This window comes from Enhydra lutris, unplaced genomic scaffold (genome assembly GCF_002288905.1).
Source record: "Enhydra lutris kenyoni isolate GAN:26980312 unplaced genomic scaffold, ASM228890v2 scaffoldscaffold23, whole genome shotgun sequence".
Taxonomy (NCBI): domain Eukaryota; kingdom Metazoa; phylum Chordata; class Mammalia; order Carnivora; family Mustelidae; genus Enhydra; species Enhydra lutris.
In genome coordinates, this window is record NW_019154107.1 from 10,716,056 (window position 1) to 10,740,422 (window position 24,367).

General features: G+C 37.7%; 1 protein-coding gene and 1 pseudogene across 1 annotated transcript in view; one reads left to right on the top strand and one right to left on the bottom strand.

Annotated features, from left to right (window-relative positions):
* Positions 1-24,367, top strand: part of LOC111150371 (interleukin 1 receptor accessory protein like 1) — a 786,204-nt gene that overhangs the window by 19,381 nt on the left and 742,456 nt on the right. The window lies entirely within an intron of this gene.
* Positions 14,856-15,918, bottom strand: LOC111150450 (annotated as a pseudogene).

A 24,367-nucleotide genomic window follows, 5' to 3' on the forward strand; every position in this document is an offset into this window, starting at 1 on the left:
TCATCAGTTAACAATGGTCAGGACACATACAAACTCCTTATATTAATATTCCATTAATTTTAGATGAGGGATCAATATGACTTTCCTCAACAGTTTGTTGTGGCCTAGATTTATTCAGGTTTACAGAAGTGTTTCTGACTTTCAGGCAGGTCTCCATCTAGTAACTGCTTCATGATATAGAATCTGAGTTTATAACACAAAAACCTCCAAAGAGGTAATCGAATAAGCATTTAACTGATTTCATTATATCTCATGATTATAGATCTGGAGCTATCCATTTTTTCCCATGAAAGTCATAAAAGACAATACTGTAAAAGACTCAAGGTTATGGAGTGAGTGAATAACATTTGAAGTCTGGTCCAATCGTTACAGGAAAATATATTATTCTAAAGCCAAAAAAAAAAAGGAATAAAAAGAAAAGAAGAAAAAATCATTTCAAGGCAATACCACAAAATTAGTTATACTTCATATTATAGAAAAGTGGCTTAAGTAAGAGTTTATTCTATCATGTAAAGCAACTACAAAATAGGCATTCCAGAACTTGTATGGTAGTTCAACGGTTTGGCAAGACCCAGGCTGCATTGCTTTACACCCTGCCATTCTCAGCATGTGACTTCTGTTCACAAGGTCACTCCATGGTCCTAATGCCACTGAAAAACTGAATTTTTAATTTTTTTTTTATTTTAAATAACTACACGTGGATCTTAGCTTTTGTTTGAAAATGGTAATGTCACATCATTCTTGAATATTTCCAGGAGGTACAGATCTTATTTAGCCTAAAATCATGTAACATAGATGTGGAAAGGATATTCAACCACAAAACTAACATTTAAGAATGCTGAAATCAAGCTAGATCCTCTGATTCCATAACCACTGATACTCATAAAAATTTCTTTCTTTTTTTTTAAGATTTTATTTATCCATTTGACAGGCAGAGATCACAAGTAGGCAGAGAGGCAGGCAGAGAGTGTGGGGGGGAAGCAGGCTCCCTGCTGAGCAGAGAGCCTGATGAGGGATTCGATCCCAGGACCCTGGGATCATGACCTGGTCCGAAGGCAGAAGCTTTAACCCACTGAGCCACCCAGGTACCCCCAAAATGTATTTCTTTAAAAGATTTTACAATTAGGTGATGAGTATATCAATTGTCTTGATCTTGGTAATCATTCTATAATGTACATAGCAAATCATCACATTATATACTTTAAGTATATATACTTATATCTATTACTCTTGAATAAATTTTTTAAAAGCATTTTATAATTGACTTATTTTTTTACAAGGTTTCAAGCAGACTTTCCTCTATTTTCTTCAAATAAGTAAGGTTTTTTACACAATTAATTTTTGACAGCTATTGTATTTGAAGAATGATTATGATAATCTCATAAAAAATTTTTATCCCCTATATTTAAATGTTAAGGCTTAGGCTGTCTTTTTGGTCTTAAATCTGTATCTACTAAATGGTAAACTAGCCATTAATTTTCATTAAATCAAAAATATTATTTCTTTTACTGAAGAAGTTTTATAATTAGTTGTATCTAAGTTGCTGTAGTTAATTTGGTTAGGAATTTTTGATACAGTATTCATTGTGAATTGAATGAATTTTCCAGATTATTAAGCACCTACTATAAACCAGTTACTGGGCTAGGCATCAAAAGCACGACAGAGGATTAAGCCAGACTAGGCTCCTTCTGTAGTTGGAGGTCTTTTCTGTAAAAGAGCCTTTGACACAGCAATTAGTTGTGTCCTGGTTTTAAGAAGGAAAAGACATGGTGACTGGAAGTCACCTACTGGCCAAACTAGCCCACTTGCTATACAGACTAACCTTCAAAGGCTGTGCTCTTCCAACTGAATCCCAGGTATTTCTGGGGTGACACAAAGAATTTGCAAGGTGTGTCCCACAAAAGTCATTTTTTTTCATTTTTTTAATTTTTTTTCAGCATAACAGTATTCCTTGTTTTTGCACCATAACCAGTGCTCCATGCAATCCATGCCCTCTCCAATACCCACCACCTGGTTCCCCCAACCTCCCGCCCCTCGCTGCTTCAAACCCCTCAGATTGTTTTTCAGAGTCCATAGTCTCTCATGGTTCACCTCCCCTTCCAATTTCCCCCAACTCCCTTCTCCTCTCTAACTCCCCTTGTCCTCCATGCTATTTTTTATGCTCCACAAATAAGTGAAACCATATGATAATTGACTCTCTCTGCTTGACTTATTTCACTCAGCATAATCTCTTCCATTCCCGTCCATGTTGCTACAAAAGTTGGGAATTCATCCTTTCTGATGGAGGCATAATACTCCATAGTGTATATGGACCACATCTTCCTTATCCATTCGTCCGTTGAAGGGAATTCATCACCCGAAACTCAACTTCCATGTGTAACTCTTGTCTAAAATTGCCTGATAACTCACAATAGAATTTTTTTTTTCATTTAATAAAAGAAAGATGCACCTTTCTTCCTTCCCAAATTGTGCTATGACGTATTGCCCCAGGATGTAAAAAGAATTGAGGTGCCAAACAAATAGGTAACCTGAAATAGGAGTTTGAAAAATCTCTTAAATTCAGAGATCTTCCTCTCCTGCCTGTCTTGTAGTATTTCTGGTAAATATGAAGCTTAATCCAAATTGGTATATTTTTAACTCAGATTAGCTGAAGCGATATATAATAGTGACACTGACATAAATGTAGTTGGAATATCTTATAGAACTATCATATTTTCAAGATGCATTTGATAAAACCCATCGGTAAATTATACCTATTTTCTTTTGTATTTGTTCTACACCATTCCCCCCCAAAACAGTGAAAGCCTATTTTCTTAAATTATGCAATGAAACATTTTTCCAATGTCTTATATTGTTTCATATACTATTTAGTATTTTCTCCCTCTTATTAACAAATAAACTTCTTTAAACTTATAAAATAATGTCAACCTAAAAACTGTGATTTTTCCAAGATCTTTTAAGAGAATTGTGACAAAAACAAACAAACAAACTTGGAAATCACCACTCACTGTTTTTTAAAACTTGGTCTGGTATATAATTAGATTCTAAAAATCATTAGCTATGGTTCTTAGAAAGAAAGGAAGGAAGGAAGGAAGGAAGAAAGAAAGAAAGAAAGAAAGAAAGAAAGAAAGAAAGAAAGATTGATTCCTGAATCTCATCTATTGAATCAGCATTTCTTGGGAAACAAAGACTAGGAATCTTACCGTTCAACATGCATCCAGGATTTTTTTAATCTACATTAAGTTTGAGAATTTATATTCAGGTATTGGTGAAACTTTTAGGAGAGTTCTATCCCATACCAATTGAAGGAAAATAAGGTGCTTTATAAAACCATAAGTGTATAAAGAGTTTTCTGTCAGAGGATAGCCAGCATCTGACATAGTACCTAGCACACAGTAGATTGAAAGTGAAGAATACAAGTTATATACCTCCTTCTAAAATATTAGAAGATTGACTATAAGGAGACATCTTCCTTCTAATATATGTTAAAGATGTATTCTATAGTTAATGTTTTTCCAAAGACTATCTCTTCAGCTAAATTTAATTTACAAATTGAATCATGGGAAGTGAAGTCAAAGCGGGGTGCCTTCCAGATTCCACTGCTGTGATCTTCAAATGAATGAGCACTGCAGATTATTCAGCCTTCTGAAAAGTTCTTAATTAAGGAAACCCATACTGTGCAGAGTTACAGCCTGTGTGTTAACCTTGTTGACATAGTATAGAAATCCCATGTAGACATCTTGTACAAAAGAAAGAAAATGTTCTAGTTCCTAAATTAAAATTTCCAAGTAATTATACTTTTAATGAAAATTGCTGCTATGGATGTCTGGTCAAAGGTTTTGGTTTAAAAAGTAAACATTTGAAAATATCAAACTTATTTGATCACTGAATATTGTTTTCATTAATTAGGCGATTATGACAGCTCTCTCTTTACTCTAATAGTCCCCCTGGAGGAAATAACATTTTTGTTTGTCTAAACAGTACTTAATGACTACTCTAAAATTGGAGATTAAGACCTTTAACTCTAGAGCGCACAGCTCTATGTGCTTGACTCTGATGTTTATCATGAATATTCATTTCTGATCTTAAAGTCAAGCCATGAGATTTTTATATATTGTTCTACTTTTCCCTTGACAATTTTGGTAATTGACATAATTTCCTCATCAGTAAGAGTTGTTTGTGGCTTCCCTGGTTTAATGAGGGTGTAAAATTGGCAGCTCTGGATTCCCTCTTATTTCAGAGTCTATAGACTTGTTTGCTTTGAGAAGTAGCTAGACTTCTGATCTTTTTTTCTTTTTAAGATTTTATTTATTTACTTGACAGACAGAGACCACAAGTAGGCAGAGAAGCAGGCAGAGAGAGAGAGAGGAGGAAGCAGGCTCCCTGCGGAGCAGAGAGCCTGATGTGGGGCTCGAACCCAGGATCCTGAGATCATGATCTGAGCCGAAGGCAGAGGCTTTAACCCACTGAGCCACCCAGGTGCCCCTAGACTTCTGATCGTAAAAGAATTATAGTTTTTGTTGGTGCCCTTACACAATAAAGGACTTGATTTTTTTTTCATTATAATTTTAATCACTACCTTCGAAATTACTTTCCTATTAGGTGAGATTTATGTCTACTGCTCCAGATCTTTTCTCTGTTGCTTATATAAAAAATATTATTTTCCACAGGGTATCTATAATTTTCTTTAAAATTTGATTCATTGTTAGTAACTGCCATCAAATATCAGCCTATATATGTTCAGATTGTTTATCAACATCTAACATTAAAGTTACTTAGTATACAAACTGATATTCACATATGCATAAACACATATACTTTAATATATGCAATTCAATTGAAATATTGTTATCTTTTGTTTATTTGTACTTTCTTTTTTTTTTTTTTTACAAAATTGCCTGCAACAGCTCAGTGTAGGCATCAGAATGTAAAGGGCTTTATTTTTATTTTTTTTTTTTAATTTTATTTTTTTTAAACATATAATATCTTTTTATCCCCAGGGGTACAGGTCTGTGAATCGCCAGGTTTACACACTTCACAGCACTCACCATAGCACATACCCTCCCCAATGTCCATAATCCCACCCCCCCCAACCCCCCTCCCCCCATTAACCCTCAGTTTGTTTTGTGAGATTAAGAGTCACTTATGGTTTGTCTCCCTCCCAATCCCATCTTGTTTCATTTATTCTTCTCCTACACCCTTAACCCCCCATGTTGCATCTCCTCTCCCTCATATCAGGGAGATCATATGATAGTTGTCTTTCTCCGATTGACTTATTTCGCTAAGCATGATACCCTCTAGTTCCATCCACGTCGTCGCAAATGGCAAGATTTCATTTCTTTTGATGGCTGCATAGTATTCCATTGTGTATATATACCACATCTTCTTTATCCATTCGTCTGTTGATGGACATCTAGGTTCTTTCCATAGTTCGGCTATTGTAGACATTGCTGCTATAAACATTCGGGTGCACGTGCCCCTTCGGATCACTACGTTTGTATCTTTAGGGTAAATACCCAGCAGTGCAATTGCTGGGTCATAGGGTAGTTCTATTTTCAACATTTTGAGGAACCTCCATACTGTTTTCCAGAGTGGTTGCACCAGCTTGCATTCCCACCAACAGTGTAGGAGGGTTCCCCTTTCTCCTCATCCTCGCCAGCATCTGTCATTTCCTGACTTGTTAATTTTAGCCATTCTGACTGGTGTGAGGTGGTATCTCATTGTGGTTTTGATTTGTATTTCCCTGATGCCGAGTGATATGGAGCACTTTTTCATGTGTCTGTTGGCCATCTGGATGTCTTCTTTGCAGAAATGTCTGTTCATGTCCTCTGCCCATTTCTTGATTGGATTATTTGTTCTTTGGGTGTTGAGTTTGCTAAGTTCTTTATAAATTTTGGACACTAGCCCTTTATCTGATATGTCATTTGCAAATATCCTCTCCCATTCTGTCAGTTGTCTTTTGGTTTTGTTAACTGTTTCCTTTGCTGTGCAAAAGCTTTGGATCTTGATGAAATCCCAATAGTTCATTTTTGCCCTCGCTTCCCTTGCCTTTGGCGATGTTCCTAGGAAGATGTTGCTGCGGCTGAGGTCGAAGAGGTTGCTGCCTGTGTTCTCCTCAAGGATTTGGATGGATTCCTTTCTCACATTGAGATCCTTCATCCATTTTGAGTCTATTTTCGTGTGTGGTGTAAGGAAATGATCCAATTTCATTTTTCTGCATGTGGCTGTCCAATTTTCCCAACACCATTTGTTGAAGAGGCTGTCTTTTTTCCATTGGATATTCTTTCCTGCTTTGTCGAAGATTAGTTGACCATAGAGTTGAGGGTCTATTTCTGGGCTCTCTATTCTGTTCCATTGATCTATGTGTCTGTTTTTGTGCCAGTACCATGCTGTCTTGATGATGACAGCTTTGTAATAGAGCTTGAAGTCCAGAATTGTGATGCCACCAACTTTGGCTTTCTTTTTCAATATTCCTTTGGCTATTCGAGGTCTTTTCTGGTTCCATATAAATTTTAGGATTATTTGTTCCATTTCTTTGAAAAAAATGGATGGTACTTTGATAGGAATTGAATTAAATGTGTAGATTGCTTTAGGTAGCATAGACATTTTCACAATATTTATTCTTCCAATCCAGGAGCATGGAACATTTTTCCATTTCTTTGTGTCTTCCTCAATTTCTTTCATGAGTACTTTATAGTTTTCTGTGTATAGATTCTTAGTCTCTTTGGTTAGGTTTATTCCTAGGTATCTTATAGTTTTGGGTGCAATTGTAAATGGGATGGACTCCTTAATTTCTCTTTCTTCTGTCTTGTTGTTGGTGTAGAGAAATGCAACTGATTTCTGTGCATTGATTTTATATCCTGACACTTTACTGAATTCCTGTACAAGTTCTAGCAGTTTTGGAGTGGAGTCTTTTGGGTTTTCCACATATAGTATCATATCATCTGCGAAGAGTGATAGTTTGACTTCTTCTTTGCCAATTTGGATGCCTTTAATTTCCTTTTGTTGTCTGATTGCTGAAGCTAGGACTTCTAGTACTATGTTGAATAGCAGTGGTGATAACGGACATCCCTGCCGTGTTCCTGACCTTAGCGGAAAAGCTTTCAGTTTTTCTCCATTGAGAATGATATTTGCGGTGGGTTTTTCATAGATGGCTTTGATAATATTGAGGTATGTGCCCTCTATCCCTACACTTTGAAGAGTTTTGATCAGGAAGGGATGCTGTACTTTGTCAAATGCTTTTTCAGCATCTATGGAGAGTATCATATGGTTCTTGTTCTTTCTTTTATTAATGTGTTGTATCACATTGATTGATTTGCGGATGTTGAACCAACCTTGCAGCCCTGGAATAAATCCCACTTGGTCGTGGTGAATAATCCTTTTAATGTACTGTTGAATCCTATTGGCTAGTATTTTGGCGAGAATTTTTGCATCTGTGTTCATCAAGGATATTGGTCTGTAGTTCTCTTTTTTGATGGGATCCTTGTCTGGTTTTGGGATCAAGGTGATGCTGGCCTCATAAAATGAGTTTGGAAGTTTTCCTTCCATTTCTATTTTTTGGAACAGTTTCAGGAGAATAGGAATTAGTTCTTCTTTAAATGTTTGGTAGAATTCCCCTGGGAAGCCATCTGGCCCTGGGCTTTTGTTTGTTTGGAGAATTTTGATGACTGTTTCAATCTCCTTACTGGTTATGGGTCTGTTCAGGCTTTCTATTTCTTCCTGGTTCAGTTGTGGTAGTTTATATGTCTCTAGGAATGCATCCATTTCTTCCAGATTGTCAAATTTGTTGGCGTAGAGTTGCTCATAGTATGTTCTTATAATTGTCTGTATTTCTTTGGTGTTCATTGTGATCTCTCCTTTTTCATTCATGATTTTATTTATTTGGGTCCTTTCTCTTTTCTTTTTGATAAGTCTGGCCAGGGGTTTATCGATCTTATTAATTCTTTCAAAGAACCAGCTCCTAGTTTCGTTGATTTGTTCTATTGTTTTTTTGGTTTCTATTTCATTGATTTCTGCTCTGATCTTTATGATTTCTCTTCTCCTGCTGGGTTTAGGGTTTCTTTCTTGTTCTTTCTCTAGCTCTTTTAGGTGTAGTGTTAGGTTGTGTACCTGAGACCTTTCTTGTTTCTTGAGAAAGGCTTGTACCGCTATATATTTTCCTCTCAGGACTGCCTTTGTTGTGTCCCACAGATTTTGAACCGTTGTGTTTTCATTATCATTTGTTTCCATGAATTTTTTCAACTCTTCTTTAATTTCCTGGTTGACCCTTTCATTCTTTAGAAGGATGCTGTTTAGTCTCCATGTATTTGGGTTCTTTCCAAATTTCCTCTTGTGATTGAGTTCTAGCTTCAGAGCATTGTGGTCTGAAAATATGCAGGGAATGATTCCAATCTTTTGATAACGGTTGAGACCTGATTTAGGACCGAGAATATGATCTATTCTGGAGAATGTTCCATGTGCACTAGAGAAGAATGTGTATTCTGTTGCTTTGGGATGAAATGTTCTGAATATATCTGTGATGTCCATCTGGTCCAATGTGTCATTTAAGGCCTTGATTTCCTTGTTGATCGTTTGCTTGGATGATCTGTCCATTTCAGTGAGGGGAGTGTTAAAGTCCCCTACGATTATTGTATTATTGTCGATGTGTTTCTTTGATTTTGTTATTAATTGGTTTATATAGTTGGCTTCTCCCCTGTTAGGGGCGTAGATATTTAAAATTGTTAGATCTTCTTGTTGGACAGTTCCTTTGAGTATGATATAGTGTCCTTCCTCATCTCTTATTATAGTCTTTGGCTTAAAATCTAATTGATCTGATATAAGGATTGCCACTCCTGCTTTTTTCTGATGTCCATTAGCATGGTAAATTCTTTTCCACCCCCTCACTTTAAATCTGGAGGTGTCTTCGGGTTTAAGATGAGTTTCTTGTAGGCAACATATAGATGGGTTTTGTTTTTTTATCCATTCTGATACCCTATGTCTTTTGATTGGGGCATTTAGCCCATTCACATTCAGGGTAAGTATTGAGAGATATGAATTTAGTGCCATTGTATTGCCTGTAAGGTGACTGTTATTGTATATTGTCTCTGTTCCTTTCTGATCTACTACTTTTAGGGTCTCTCTTTGCTTAGAGGACCCCTTTCAATATTTCCTGTAGAGCTGGTTTGGTATTTGCGAATTCTTTCAGTTTTTGTTTGTCCTGGAAGCTTTTAATCTCTCCTTCTATTTTCAATGATAGCCTAGCTGGATATAGTATTCTTGGCTGCATGTTTTTCTCATTTAGTACTCTGAATATATCATGCCAGCTCTTTCTGGCCTGCCAGGTCTCTGTGGATAAGTCTGCTGCCAATCTAATATTTTTACCATTGTATGTTACAGACTTCTTTTCCCGGGCTGCTTTCAGGATCTTCTCTTTGTCACTAAGACTTGTAAATTTTACTATTAGGTGACGGGGTGTGGACCTATTCTTATTGATTTTGAGGGGGGTTCTCTGAATCTCCTGGATTTTGATGCTTGTTCCCTTTGCCATATTGGGGAAATTCTCTCCAATAATTCTCTCCAATATACCTTCTGCTCCCCTCTCTGTTTCCTCTTCTTCTGGAATCCCAATTATTCTAATGTTGTTTCGTTTTATGGTGTCACTTATCTCTCGAATTCTCCCCTCATGGTCCAGTAGCTGTTTGTCCCTCTTTTGCTCAGCTTCTTTATTCTCTGTCGTTTGGTCTTCTATATCGCTAATTCTTTCTTCTGCTTTATTTATCCTAGCAGTGAGAGCCTCCATTTTTGATTGCACCTCATTAATAGCTTTTTTGATTTCAACTTGGTTAGATTTTAGTTCTTTTATTTCTCCAGAAAGGGCTTTTATATCTCCCGAGAGGGTTTCTCTAATATCTTCCATGCCTTTTTCAAGCCCGGCTAGAACCTTGAGAATCGTCATTCTGAACTCTAGATCTGACATATTACCAACGTCTGTATTGATTAGGTCCCTAGCCTTTGGTACTGCCTCTTGTTCTTTTTTTTGTGGTGAATTTTTCCGCCTTGTCATTTTGTCCAGATAAGAGTAGATGAAGGAGCAAGTAAAATACTAAAAGGGTGGCAAAAACCCCAGGAAAATATGCTTTAGCCAAATCAGAAGAGATCCCAAATCATGAGGGGGAGAAAGGGGATAAAAAGAGGTTCAGAAAGAAGAAAAAAAAAAAAAAGAAGAAGAAAAAAAGGAAGAAAAAATTAAAAAAAGAAAACCAATAAAGAAAAAAATATAAAAACAAAAAAATATATATATATTAGATAAACTAGTTAAAAAACGTTAAAAAAGAAAAGGGTAAAAGTTAAAAAAATTTAGCAGAAGAAGAAAAATAAATTGAAAAAGAAAAAAAATTAAATTAACTGCAAGGCTAAAGAATCATGGGGAGAAAGCCATGAGTTCCGTGCTTTGCTTTCTCCTCCTTTGGAATTACGCTGCTCTCCTTGGTATTGAAACCGTACTCCTTGGTAGGTGAACTTGGTCCTGGCTGGGCTTCTTGTTGATCTTCTCGGGGAGGGGCCTGTTGTAGTGATTCTCAAGTGTCTTTGCCCCGGGCGGATTTGCACCGCCCTTACCAGGGGCCGGGCTGAGTAATCCGCTCGGGTTTGCTTTCGGGAGCTTTTGTTCCCTGAGCGCTTTCCGTAGAGTTCCGGAGGGCGGGAATGAAGATGGCGGCCTCATGGTCTCCGGCCCAGAGGAGCCGAGAGCCCGGGGCCCCACTCCTCAGTGCGCCCTCAGAGAACAGCGCCGATTTACTCCCGTCACCCTGCCTCCGGCCGCGCTCCGAGCTGACCGAGCCTGCGACCGGTTCAAGGTAACCCCGAGCTTAGAGCTTACTCCTCGGCTCTGTCTCTGTAGCTGGCTTCCCCGTTCTAATACTTGTAAGCTCTGCGACACTCAGACACCCCCGATCCTTCTGTGACCCTGCGGGACCTGAGGCCACACTGACCCTGCGTGGCCTTCACCCTGGTTAAGCCTCTGGAGCGATGTCCCTCAGCGGAACAGACTTTGAAAAGTCCCGATTTTGTGCTCCGTTGCTCCGCCGCTTGCCGGGAGCCGGCCCCTCCCCCCGCGGTCTATCTTCCCGTCGCTTTGGATTCACTTCTCCGCCAGTCCTACCTTTCAGAAAGTGGTTGATTTTCTGTTTCTAGAGTTGCTGTTCTTCTTCTCTTCGATCTCCCGTTGGATTTGTAGGTGTTTGCAATCTTTAGATAAGCTATCTAGCTGATCTCCCGCTACCTGAAGTAGTCTCAGCCTGCTACTTCTCCGCCATCTTGACTCCTCTCCCTCTATTTGTACTTTCAACAAAGATTTATCAAACACTTACTAAGCATCAGACAGATTTTTGTCTGAGGATAGAAAGAAAAATGCAGAAGACATCAGTTGGCCTAAAGATACCATAGTCAGCCAGGGAAAATAGACTCATAAACAATTATGCGTACCACTATATGGTAAACACTGTTAAAGATCTGGTGACAAAGTGCTATTGCAACCATGAAGATTGATGATGGATACACAGAACAAGGTGCACTGAACCTGCATGGGATGGAATTTTCTTTTTTTTTTTAAGATTTTATTTATTTGTTTGACAGAGAGAGCGATCACAAGTAGGAAGAGAGGCAGGCAGGGGAGCTAGGAGGCTCCCTGCTGAGCAGAGAGCCCAATGCGGGGCTTAATCCCAGGACTCTGAGATCATGACCTGAGCCAAAAGCAGAGGCTTAACCCACTGAGCCACCCAGGTGCCCCAAGATGGAATTTTCTTGATAGAGCAATGGAAAAGACCTTCTCTTTTACATAGTGGAAGTGGCTCAATGGCAGCCCCAGTGATCTGGGAAAAGTTGCTATGAGAAAGGAAAAACAACAAACATTGTGGCCAGAGAGAAAAGTGCAAGATGGTACATGGAAAGGTGCAGAAGAAGTTAGAAAGGAAGATTTTAGGTAGATGTGAGAAATTCTGTGGTTAGAATCCCAGGCTCAGAAGTTTTAGCTTTTCTTTAGAAGATGGAGGCAGTAATCCAGTATGGCCTAAATCCTATAGAAAAATTTGTTCTGGGTATTTGTCATCTAGATAATTATTTAATAAATTATTTTTGAGAGCTCTTCTTGGCCAAGTGGTTGCTAAGAATCTGAGCCAAACTCTCTGTTCTCAGGAATCTTATAGTATTTTGCAGGAGAAAACTAAGTTAAAATTCATGTGTGATTTAACAAAGGTTATGAAAGAGGAAAGAACAGAGGATAATGGATATAGAGATGAGCCATGTGATTCCGAAAAATAAAAAACAGGAAGGGCTTCTTTAAGATATAAGTGTTCAGCATTGACATGGAGTGAAACTTAGCTAGATGAAAAAGAGGGTTTGGTGTAGATCATAGGTAGGGCAATAGCGTAAGGCTGGAATCATTGTATGATTTCTAATTTTCTATGACCATATCAAAGTGTCCATGACTTGGGTTGTTCTGAAATGTAGCTATAGAAGTAGAAAGGATTACTTCATGGACTGGGGTACAAAACCAAAGAAGTAACACTTTATACTAAAAGATACAGGGAGCCAATGGAAGACTTTAAGCAGGTAGATGACAAAAATCAGATTTGAGTTTCAGGGAGCTCATTTGGCAGCAGTGTTTGAGGAAGTTGACTGAGAGTTTGGAGCAACACTTAACTACAGGGTTGTCTTAGATTGTACTCCCCAAGAGGTAGATCCTCAGGTCTACCCTCAGTAGACCAATCATTAAAGAAGTGGTGAAGTGATAGGGAGATGAGAAGGAAGCCAACAAAATGTGTATTATAAAGCCAGTTACTCATGCAGGGAACTGGAAATTAGGTCCCCTGGAAAACTCTGGGAGAAAATGTAGACACACTCTCAGCATTTTCACACCCAAGGGGAGAGGAAACTGAGTTATTCCCCCCTAATTCCACATCTGTCTCTTATGGAGGACTTCTTCTAGAAACAGTATCTCTCCAACATTTCTGGTTTGCCCTTCATGCAGACTGACCTTGGTTCCAAACCCAGACAAAAGCCCTCAGATTGAGGGTTTCAGGTTTTTGTGAGAGGCAGCCTTTATATGGTAGCCATATGTGTGTGGGTATTGGCATTATCAACTACAAGGACTTACTGGATGGGAAGCATTGAGGGTCTGGACATAGGCCATGATAGTGGGAATCCAGAGAAGGCAAGGGGAGCTACTATGTCATCACTTTAATAGGATTTGACTATGAATTCAGTGTTAAGAATGAATCATGAATGATGACTTTCAAAGATTACATAGATTTTTTAAAATTCTGAATTTGAGTATAATTGACACAGAAGTTACATTAGTTTCAGGTGTACAAAATAGTGATTTGACAAGTTTATACATTATGCTGTGCTCACTACAAGTGTAGCTACTATGCGTCATCATACAATATTATGACAGTATTAGTGACTGTATTCACTATATTATTGCCTTTTATTTCCATGACTTATTCATTCCATAACTGTATCTCCCACTCTCCTTCAGCCATTTTGCCCATCCTCTTACCCTCCACCTTTCTAGCAACCATAAGCTTGTTTTCTGTATTTATAGGACTGATTCTGCTTTTTGTTTATTTATTCATTTGACTTGTTTTTACATTCATCAAATAAGTGAAATCATATGGCATTTGTCTTTCTCAGTCTGACTTATTTCACTTAGCATAGTACTCTCTCTAGGTTCATTTGTCTGTTGCATATGGCTGAATAATATTTGTGTGTGTGTATGTGTGTGTGTGTGTGTGTGTGTGTGTGTGACATTTCCTTTATTCATTCAACAATTCTGTGCATTACTCATTGTTCAGCATGATAAGTATACTCTTTAATCCCCATCATCTTCTTCATCCTTTCCCCGCTCCCCTCAAGTAACCATCAGTTTGTTCTTTGTAGTTGAGTCTATTTCTTGGTTCGTCTCTTTTTTTTCCTTTGTCCATTTGTTTTGTTTCTTAATTTCCACCTGTGAGTGAAATCCTATGGTTTATTTCCACATGTGAACGAAATCCTATGGTTTTTGTCTTTCTCAGTCTAACTTATTTCACTTAGCATAATACTCTCTATGTCTATCCATGTGGTCACAAATAGCACAATCTCATTCTTTTTTTTTATGGCTGCATAATATCTGTGTGTATGTGTGTGTGTGTGTGTGTGTGTGTACCAGATCTTCTTCATCCCTTTATCTATTGATAGACACTTGGATTGCTTCCATATCTTGGCTGTTGTAAATAATGTTGCAATAAACATAGGGGTGCATATATCTTTTCAAATTATTGTTTTCATTTCCTTTGGGTAAAATACCATAAGTGGAATTACTGGATGCTATGGTGTTTATATTTTAAATTTTCAGAGAAACCTCCATACTATTTTCCCCAATGTCTGCACCAGTTTACAGTCCCACCAACAATGTATAAGGGATGCTTTTGCTCCAAATCCTCACCAACACTTGTTATTTCTTGTCTTTTTGATTTTAGTTATTCTGACAGGTGTCAGGTGATTTCTCATTGTGGTTTTGATTTGCATTTCCCTGATGATTACCGATGTTAAGCATCTTTTCACATGTCTGTTGCCCATCTGTATGTCTTCTTTGGAAAAATGTCTCTTCAGGACCTCTACCCATTTATTTTTTGGCTGAGTACAGTATACTTTATTGATGGTATGTGACAAGGTAGGGCTCCCCAGGCCCCTCCCCTTCTTCAGGGGTCTAGGATGGAGACGGTGGAGGTTGGGAGATTCTTAGTGTTTCAGGGGATCATTTGGGGCAGGGACTCCCCAGCAGCTGAGGGCCTCTCTCTTCCTCTTGCTCTCACTGAGGCTGGTGGTCCAGGGGGCTCTTACTCCTTAGGGGCCATGTGGACCGTAAGGTCCACCACCTGGTTGCTGTAGCCAAATTCATTATCATAGCAGGAAACGAACTTGACAAAGTGGTCATTGAGAGCAATGCCAATCCCAGCATCAAAGGTGGAAGAGTAGGTGTCACTGTTAAAGTTGCAGGAGACAACCTAGTCCTCAGTATACCCCAGGATGCCCTTGAGGGAGTCGTCTGATGTCTGCTTCACCACCTTCTTGATGTCATTGTATTTGGCAGCTTTCTCCAGACAGCAGGTCAGATCCACAACAGACACGTTGGGGGTAAGGATGTAGAAGGCCATGCCAATGAGCTTCCCATTCAGCTCAGGGATGACCTTGCTTACAGCCTTGGCTGCACCAGTGGAAGCAGTGATGATGTTCTGGGCAGCCCCTTAGCCATCATGCTACAGCTTTCTGGAGGGGCCATCCATGGTCTTCTGTGTGGCAGTGATGGCATGGGAGGTGGTCATGAGTCCCTTCATGATGCTGAAGTTGTCATAGATGACCTTGGCCAGAGGAGCCAAGCAGTTGGTGGTGCAGGAGGCATTGCTGACAATCTTGAGGGAGTTGTCATACTTCTCATGGTTCACACCCCTCATGAACATGGGGGCATTAACAGAAGGAGCAGAGATGATGACCCTCTTGGCCCTGCCCTTCAAGTGAGCCCCAGCCTTCTCCATGTTGGTGAAGATGCTAGTGGATTCCACAACATACTCATCACCAGTATCACCCCATTTGATGTTGGCAGGATCTTACTCCTGGAAGGTGGAGATGGACCTTCCATTGATGACAAGCTTCCCATTCTCAGCTTCTACTGTCCCGTGGAATTTGCCATGGGTAGAATCATACTGGAACATGTAGACCATGTAGCTGAGGTCAATGAAATGGTCATTGATGGTTACAGTATCCACTTTGCCGGAGTTAAAAGTGGCACTGGTGACCAGTTGCCCAATATGGCCAAATCTATTCAATCCGACCTTCACCATTGTGTCTCAGCCGGCACTGCACCAGAAGGTGTGGCTGTCTGTCAAATGGGGAGGAGCAGAGAGCCCCTCTACCCATTTTTAATCAGATTGATTTTGTGGTGTTGAGTTGTATAAATTCTTTATATATTTTTATATTAACCTCTTGTCAGATATGTCATTTGCACGTATCTTCTTCCATTCAGTTTTGTTTGTTTTGTTTTGTGGGTGGTATCCTTTGCAAGGCAAAGGGTTTTTATTTTATTTTGACGTAGTCCCAATAGTTTATTTTTGCTTTTTCCCCCCTTGCATTAGGAACCATATCTAGAAAAGTGATACTATGGCTTATGTCATAAAAATTACTGTTTGTGCTCTCTTCTAGAATTTTTATGGTTTATAATTTCGCATTTAGGTCTTTGGTCCATTTTGAGGTTTTTGGTTTTTTTTTTTTTTCATGTATGATGTTTTAAAGTGGTCCAATTTTTTTTCTTTTCCTTTTTTTTTTTTACTAGTAGCTGTCCATTTTCTCAGCACTAATTGTTGAAGAGACTGTCTTTTTCCCATTGTATATTCTTGCCTCCTTTATCATAGATTAATTGACCACATAAGTGTGGATTTACATCCAGGCTCTCTGTTTTGTTCTATTGATCTATGTGTCTATTTTTTGGCCAGTAACATACTGTTTTGATTACTATGGCTTTGTAGTATTTCATGAAATCTGAAATTGTGAGACTTCCAGCTTGTTTTCCTTCCTCAAGATTACTTTGGCTATTAGCATCTTTTGTGGTTCTACATAAATGTTATTATTATTTGTTCTGGTTTTGTGATAAAATGTTGTTATTTTGAGAGGAACTGTAGCAATGGAATTGCTTGAATCTGTAGATTGTTTTGGGTAGTATGTGCATGTTAACAATACTAATTCTTCCAATCCATGAGCATGGAATATCTTTCTATTTGTTCATGTCATCTTCAGTTTTTTTCACAAGTGTTTTATAGTTTTCAGAGTACCAGTCTTTTACTCCTTTGGTTAAATGTATTTATTCCTAAGTATTTTATTGTTTTGTGTCTAATAGTAAATGGAATTGTTTTATTAATTTTTCTTTTTGCTACCTTATTTGTGTATATAAATGCTACTGATTCCTGGCTATTAGTTTTGTGTTCTGCAACTTTACTGAATTCATTTACTACTTGTAGTAGATTTTTGGATGGAATCTTTAGGATTTTCTATGTATAGTATCATATCATCTGCATATTGTGACAGTTGAACTTCTTCATTCCCAGTACTGGATGCCTGTTACCTATTTTTCTTTTTCTTTTTTTTTCCCTATTTTGTTGTTATTGTTGCTACAGCTAGGACTTCTAGTGCTGTGTTGAATAGAAGCGGTAAAAGTGGACTTCCTCGTGTTGTTCCTGATCTTAGGGGAAAAGATTTCAGGTTTTTACCATAGATATAGTGTTAACTTGGGTTTTTCATATATGGCCTTCATTATATTGAGATATGTTCCCTATAAATTCACTTTGTTGAGAATTTTCATCATGAATTGATGTTGAATTTTGTCAGATGCTTTTATGCTTCTAATAAGATGATTACATGATTTTTTCCATTGTTTTGTTGATGGTAGTATATCACATTGATTAATTTGTGAATATTAAACTATTCTTGTTCCTTGAAATAAATGCCACTTGATCATGATGAATGATCCTTTTAAATGTATGTTATGTTTGGTTTGCTAATATTTTGTTGAATTTTTTTTCATCTGTGTTCATCAGGGATATTGGCCTATAATTTTTTGTATTGTCTTTGAGGGTCTTTGTCTTGTTTGGGTATCAAGGTAATGCTGGCTGCATAAAATGTATTTGGAAGCCTTCCTTCAACTTCTATTTTTTGAATAGTTTGAGGAAAATAGATATCAACACTTCTTTAAGTGTTTGGTAGAATTCACTTGTGAAGCTATCTCCCTGGACTTTTATGCTTTTGGTAGTTTTTTCATTACCAATTCAATTTTGTTACTAGTATTTGGTCTTTTCAGATTTTCTATTTCTTCCTGATTCAGTTTTGGAAGATTGTATTTTTCTAGGAATTTATTCATTTCTTCTAAGTTGCACAATTTGTTGTCATATAATTTTTTGTAGTATTCTCTTATAATCCATTGCATTTCTGTGGTGTCGCTTGTTACCTCTCACTCATTTCTGATGTTATTTATTTGGGTCCTTTCTCTTTTTTTTTCTTGATATGTCTGGCTAAGGGTTTATCTATTTTATCTTTTCAAAGGACAAGCTCTTGGTTTCACTGATTTTTTTCTGTCATTTTTTAGTTTCTGTATCACTTATTTCTGCTCTGATCTTTACTATTCTTTCCTTCTACTCAGTTTGAGCTTTGTTTTTTTCCCTCTTTTCTTTTTAAGGTTAGCTTGTTGTATTGTGCTTTTTCTTGTTTCTTAAGATAGACCTGTATCAGTATATTTTTCAGTCTTAGGACTGGTTTTGCTGCATTCCAAAGATTTTGAACCATTGTATTTTCATTTTCATTTGTCTCCATGTGTTTTTTAATTTCTTGTTTGATGGCTTCATTGACTCCTTGGTTTCTTTAGTATGTTGTTTAGACTCCATGTGTTTTTGGTTTTTACAGGTTTTTTTTCTTGTGATTGATTTCTAGTTTCATTATGTTTATAATCAGAAAAAGATGTATGGTATGATTTCAACATTTTTTAAATTTATTGAGGCTTGTTTTGTGGCCCAACATATGACGTATTCTGGAGAATCTTTCATGTGCACTGGAAAAGAATGTGTACTATATGTTCTTTTTTTAAATTTTCAATCTCATTATAGAAGGTCTCAGTGAGTTCTTCTACTCTTCTTCCCAGTGAGCATCTTTATAATCATATATATGCTTATATGTGTGTGTGTGTGTGTGTGTGTGTGTGTGTGTGTATACAGAGAGAGAGCGTGAGCGCCTGAGTAGGGAGGGGAAGAGGGAGGAGAGAGAGAATCTCAGGCTCTACAATCAACACAGAGCTCAACATGGGGCTCGATCTCATGACCCTGAGATCATGACTTGAGCCAAAATCAAAGGTTGGACACTTACCTGACTGAGCCACCCAGGCACCCTACCAACATTGCTTTAAATTCTTTATCAGGCATATTTCTTATATTTGTTTAACATAGTTCTTTTTCTGAGGCTTTGTCTTGTTCTTTCTTTTTAAATATATTCCTCTGTTTCCAGATGTCTGGATGTCTGCCAGGTTGTTTTTGAGTATTCTGCAGTATGAGTGTCCTAGCAAGCCATTGAAGCTGGAGTGAAGTAAGTCTGCAGTGTTCCATGGTCCTTTGCACCTGTGTTCCTTGGTGCGAAGACTGAGGCTGTAGTGAACATTAGCCAGAAATGTCCCAGTATGCACCATCCTATATCCACCTTGGTGGGTCAGCTGGGGCTGTGTGGGCTAGGAACACAGAGCTCTCAGGTGGCGGGTCAGTTAGGACACCTGGACTGTGCACTGATCTATGCTTTCAAAGAGAATAGGAGCACAGACCTTCCTTATCAGTCCCTGCTCCCTGAGGCACCTATCCCCACCATTCGGCAAAGTTCTAGGGTTGGCTCTTCTATATGGTAGCTGCTTTTAAACTGCAGTTTTTTTCCCTGTACTCAGGGATAGACAAATCTGCTCCTGGTCCCTCCACTGTAGTTCACAGCATGAGGGTTTTGGGGTTCCATTTGTTACCCAGTATCCATCTCTCTTGCTGTTCTCTTTTTTCATTTTCTCTACCATTTGTTGTGCAGACGTTATTCAGTTAGCCCTCAGTTCTTCTTCAGGAGGAATTGTTATAAATAGGTGTCATTTGGTGTGTTTCATAGAGGGGACAAGGTCTGGATCTTCCTACATTGCCATCTTGGACCAAACCTCAAGAGTAGATAGATATTGGACACCTAGGTGGCTCAGTGGATTAAGCCTCTGCCTTTGGCTTAGGTCATGATCCTAGGGTCCTGGGATTGAGTCCTGCATCAGGCTCCCAGCAGGGAACCTGCTTCTTCCTCTCTGTCCTTACCCTCTGCTCATATTCACGCAAAGCTCTCTTTCTCTCCTTCTCTCTCTCTCTCTCAAGTGAATAAATAAAATCTTTAAAAAAATCTTTTTAGGGGCACCTGGTGGCTCAGTCCTTAAACATCTGCCTTTGGCTCAGGTCGTGATCACAGGGCCTGGGATCGAGCCCCACATAGGTGTCCCTGCTCAGAGGGGAACCTGCTTCTCCCTCTCCTGTTCCATCTGCTTGTATTCCCTCTCTTTCCATCTCTGTCTCTGTCAAATAAATAAATAAAATCCTAGAAAAAATAAAATTAAAATTAAGAAAATAAAAAATCTTTAAAAAAATGTTTTTAAAAAATATCTTCAATATAGATACTAAAGATATTGAATAAGGTTTTTTTAAAACAATCAAAATAGTATATATGTAAAGCCAATATTGAAGCCTGTTTTTAATTGCATCTACTATAAAGAAGTATTATATTATAGCAGTATAAACACTGGATAAGAACTAGATGACATGCCGTAGTTCTTAAAACTTCAAATTTCTGCCAGTGTGAAGCTTAGGCGACACTCTTAATCTCTCAGAGCTTCTCATGAAAAAAGGTGGGAGTAACTATCAAATCAACTTTGTATAGGTTACATGAACTAAAGTAAGTAAGCCTGATACGAAATTTTTACTTTAAAATAGAAATCATATCACATGATGATAGGTCTAGGACCTATCAAGATGTTCATTACTAATAAATGAGTAAATCTAATTGAAGATCTTTCATTTTTCCCGTAGTTGTGTTTGGACAACTGCCATTAAGCAGTAGTGGTTTGTTAAAATATTCGTACTTAGCCCATACCTCATATGGGCTAAGTATATACATTTTATTTCTTTACATATACATTTTATTTCTTTACCCCACAAAGTCTGTGAAAACATTTCAAATGACTAAATCTCTTAATAACTACATACATGTTATGAGAAAAATATACTTAAAAGAGTTAAAAATGTAATTTCATTTTTGCATCAGTAAACCCTTTCTTTGTCTATGCTATTGAAACATTTCTTCCTCCTTCACAGGCATATGGTTATGGGACTCTTGACTGTGAGAAAATCCTCAGGTTATTGGAACTTGGTGTCAAGTTATATTCCCACTCCCCCCAGTGTATGTGTTAATTACCTTATAATAAATAACATTTATTCTTGATTTTTCCCCCATGAATGCTTTGTCTATCATCTGGGAATCCAGTTAACATTAGTTCTGTTCTCCCTTCTTTTTGCTTAAGTAGGAACTCTTTTTTCTGATCCTTATATTCCCTTCACAAATAAAGATATTGTGATCCCTACATGAATATACACAGGGCTAACTCTGCCCCTTTATCAGTCAAGAAGGTATTTATTTTCCAGGTTTCTCTTTCTTTTCTGGCTTTTGATATTCAGCTTATATAAAAATTAATTTAAATGAACTTGTTAGAAAATATCTTTTAATCACTTCAGCAAGCTTCTGCCAGAGCATTGGGTTTGTTTTGTTCTCAAAGTGTTCAAGTTGTCTTTTCTAAAGTATATACTTAAAGTTACTTTGAAAAAAGAGATAATAGATGTCAGGAATTTCCTTCTAAAGAATTTAGGTGGTGTTCAGAGCAATGGGTAGGAATAGAAGTGAAATTAAATCAGCAATATGTTGATAATTGTTGAACCTAGATGATGGTGTATGAAAGTGATGTAGTGTTCTCTGTTTTTGCATGTTTGGAATTTTCATATTTAAAAAAATAAGGTCACAAAAAATCTGAATGGTTCTCTAATTGTTATTTTTGTACTATTTATCTCTTTTATGTATCAGTAAGCTATAGTTTATAGCACATCACTTAAAAAAAACAGTGGGTTAAAACAGTAAGCATTTGATATTGATCATGAGTCTCTGGATTGCCTGCACTCTGTCATATGTTTGCTATCAACTATAGGTCAATAGGAAGTTCTCTTCATTTTGCCTGGAATTTCCCACATGTTTGGGAGTTATCTGTTTATAGGCAAGTCTAATAAGGCCTCATTTGATAAAATCAGGCTCTCCTATCACATTCTGTTGGCCAGAGCAAGTCACAAAATCAGCCCAGATTCAAGAGGTAGTAAAGTAGACTGCTTCTTGTTAGGGGGAGCCAAAAGTGACATGGTATTACATACATGGATATAAGGGAGCCATCAATTGGAGTGATTAATGCAGACAATGTCATAATGTAAGCATTTATTGCTTTTAAGTCACCTGCTACTTATATCCTGATAGTTTACAAATGTTTATGTCTCCCCTCAACTCTCCCCTCCAGCTTTACTCTAACTATAGGTCACCTACACTTGGATTTCCCATGAACTCTGCCCATTCACTGGCCAGTGTTTATTACTTCTTCCTTAAAACCTTCCTCTCCTTTCCTTTCTTCTCCTCACTCTCTGTCTGTAATTAATGTCACTTCCATCTAGGAATCCATTCATCTATTCATCTCTCCATCCCTTATTTAGTTCAGTAAGTATTTATTTCATACCTATTATGTGCCTAACAGTGGCCTAATCACCAAACAATCTAATACTAGCAAAACCAGACATAGCCTCTGCCCTCATAGGCCTTATGTAGCAAAGATCAAGGAACACAATCAAAGCCACAAAAATACATGTAAAATTACAATTATAACTGCCAGTAAAGAGAAAAGATGCATAGTGTTACGTGAGATTATAATCATTCTGAGTCTGCTAATTTGATCAAATCTCAGTCTTGGAGTAGGGAGATACAGCATAACCCCCAACCAACCCACAACAAACACAGTTTGGAGGTAATTTGTAATATAGCCTATCCTGATGAATATATGTGGTATTGTGATGGGCCATCCTCATATATCTTGAAGGCACCAAGACTAATAGTAGACCTTTGTGGAAGAGGAAGTTTTAAAACAGATGCTAAAATCTTCTTTGAATGAGGCTGGAGAATGAGAGCAGAAAGGGCAAAAAATTACAGAAGCAACTGACATACATTTCAAAACAACAGGATTTTGGAAAAAAGGGTGGATGAGTTAGTATTTAGGAGCCACAGTAGAAAATAAGAACAGCAATACCAGCTTCTGTCTGCTAAGTGAAGACTGTGAGGAAATAAATGGGCACCACTATGAGATGGCTGCAGGAGAAATGAGAATCACAGAAGAGAGCCAGGTTTTATTTGATTAATGCCAGGAAGAGAAGGAGATGCTGAGGATTTAGGGCACTTATATGACCATGGAGATACTTATACCAGGGGTTACAATGAAAGAGTTTGAGACATAGGGTATGTTTGGATATTGTATATGAGTGGTTGAGTGAGTGAATAAATGAATGGAGATGGTAGTGCAGTAAATGTATGTGTGTTTTGGTGGAAAGGATGCTCACAATTTTGGCATCAGTTTATGAATCTAGGACTAACAGACATATGATGACTTCAGTCTCACTATCTCTTGGAGGAGGATAACTCATTTGGATGAGGTGATGACAGACACAAAGGCCATAGGATCCATGTTTTTTATGCCAGGTTGGTGGTGAACCAGAATTTCAGATCTCAGTGTCCTTTACTACTCCTTATTCTCATCTCTCATTAATTCCCACATTTAATTACTTCTAATCCAGCTGTTAGACATTTGTACTGATAGTTGTAAAATATAAGTCTGAACTTTTCCCTCCCTGTTTAAAAATCCTTCCGCAATTTCTTAACTTTTCAAAATAACATCTGAACTGTTCAAACACGAAGGCTTTTTACCATTTCTCCATTAGCTAATACTTCAGGGTCCCCTCAAGCCATACTCAACTTCCATATCAGTCATTCGGAACTACCCAAAGGTTCTTAAAACTTCATTATTTCATTTACTGGGCTGCTATCTCTGATGTTCAGACTGTCAACTCTATCCTACCCTCTTCATTTGGCTAACTTTTCTCTGACATGTAGTTTGGCATACGACCCTTTACATGTGTTTTTCTAATGTTCTTTTGAGGTAATTCCATTAACTATCTGAAGGTTTCAGAAACACCTTATCAAATACTCCTCAAGCAGTTTTTTTCCTTTTTATTTTCCTTTACATTTTTTCCTGAAATTTGGGAAGGCATGCTTTTATTTTCTTTGGGAGCTTTCTGCATTTCTTTTACTATCACCACTAGAATAATCATGATACATACAAACAGGTAATGAATTAAATGAATTTGTATGAAATAAAAAGATGAATTAAACAAAATAGGGGATATGAAAAGCCATAGCAGCAGAGGAAAAAATCTGTAGGAAGTGTGATTTTAAACTAAGATAGAACTATACGCAGTGTAAAAGGCTGGTGTAAGAGTGTAAAATTTAAGTCATCATGCAGACTTGATATAACTGGACACAATTACAGAAGTTTATTATGATAAGTGGAAAGCTTTGTCATCACTTATACATTTTTTCCCTTGAAAGCAACCTTCATAATTTCTCTCTGCAGGGACTTATCTCATTTCAATAAATGTAAGATGCTAAATATTGTAAGAGACAC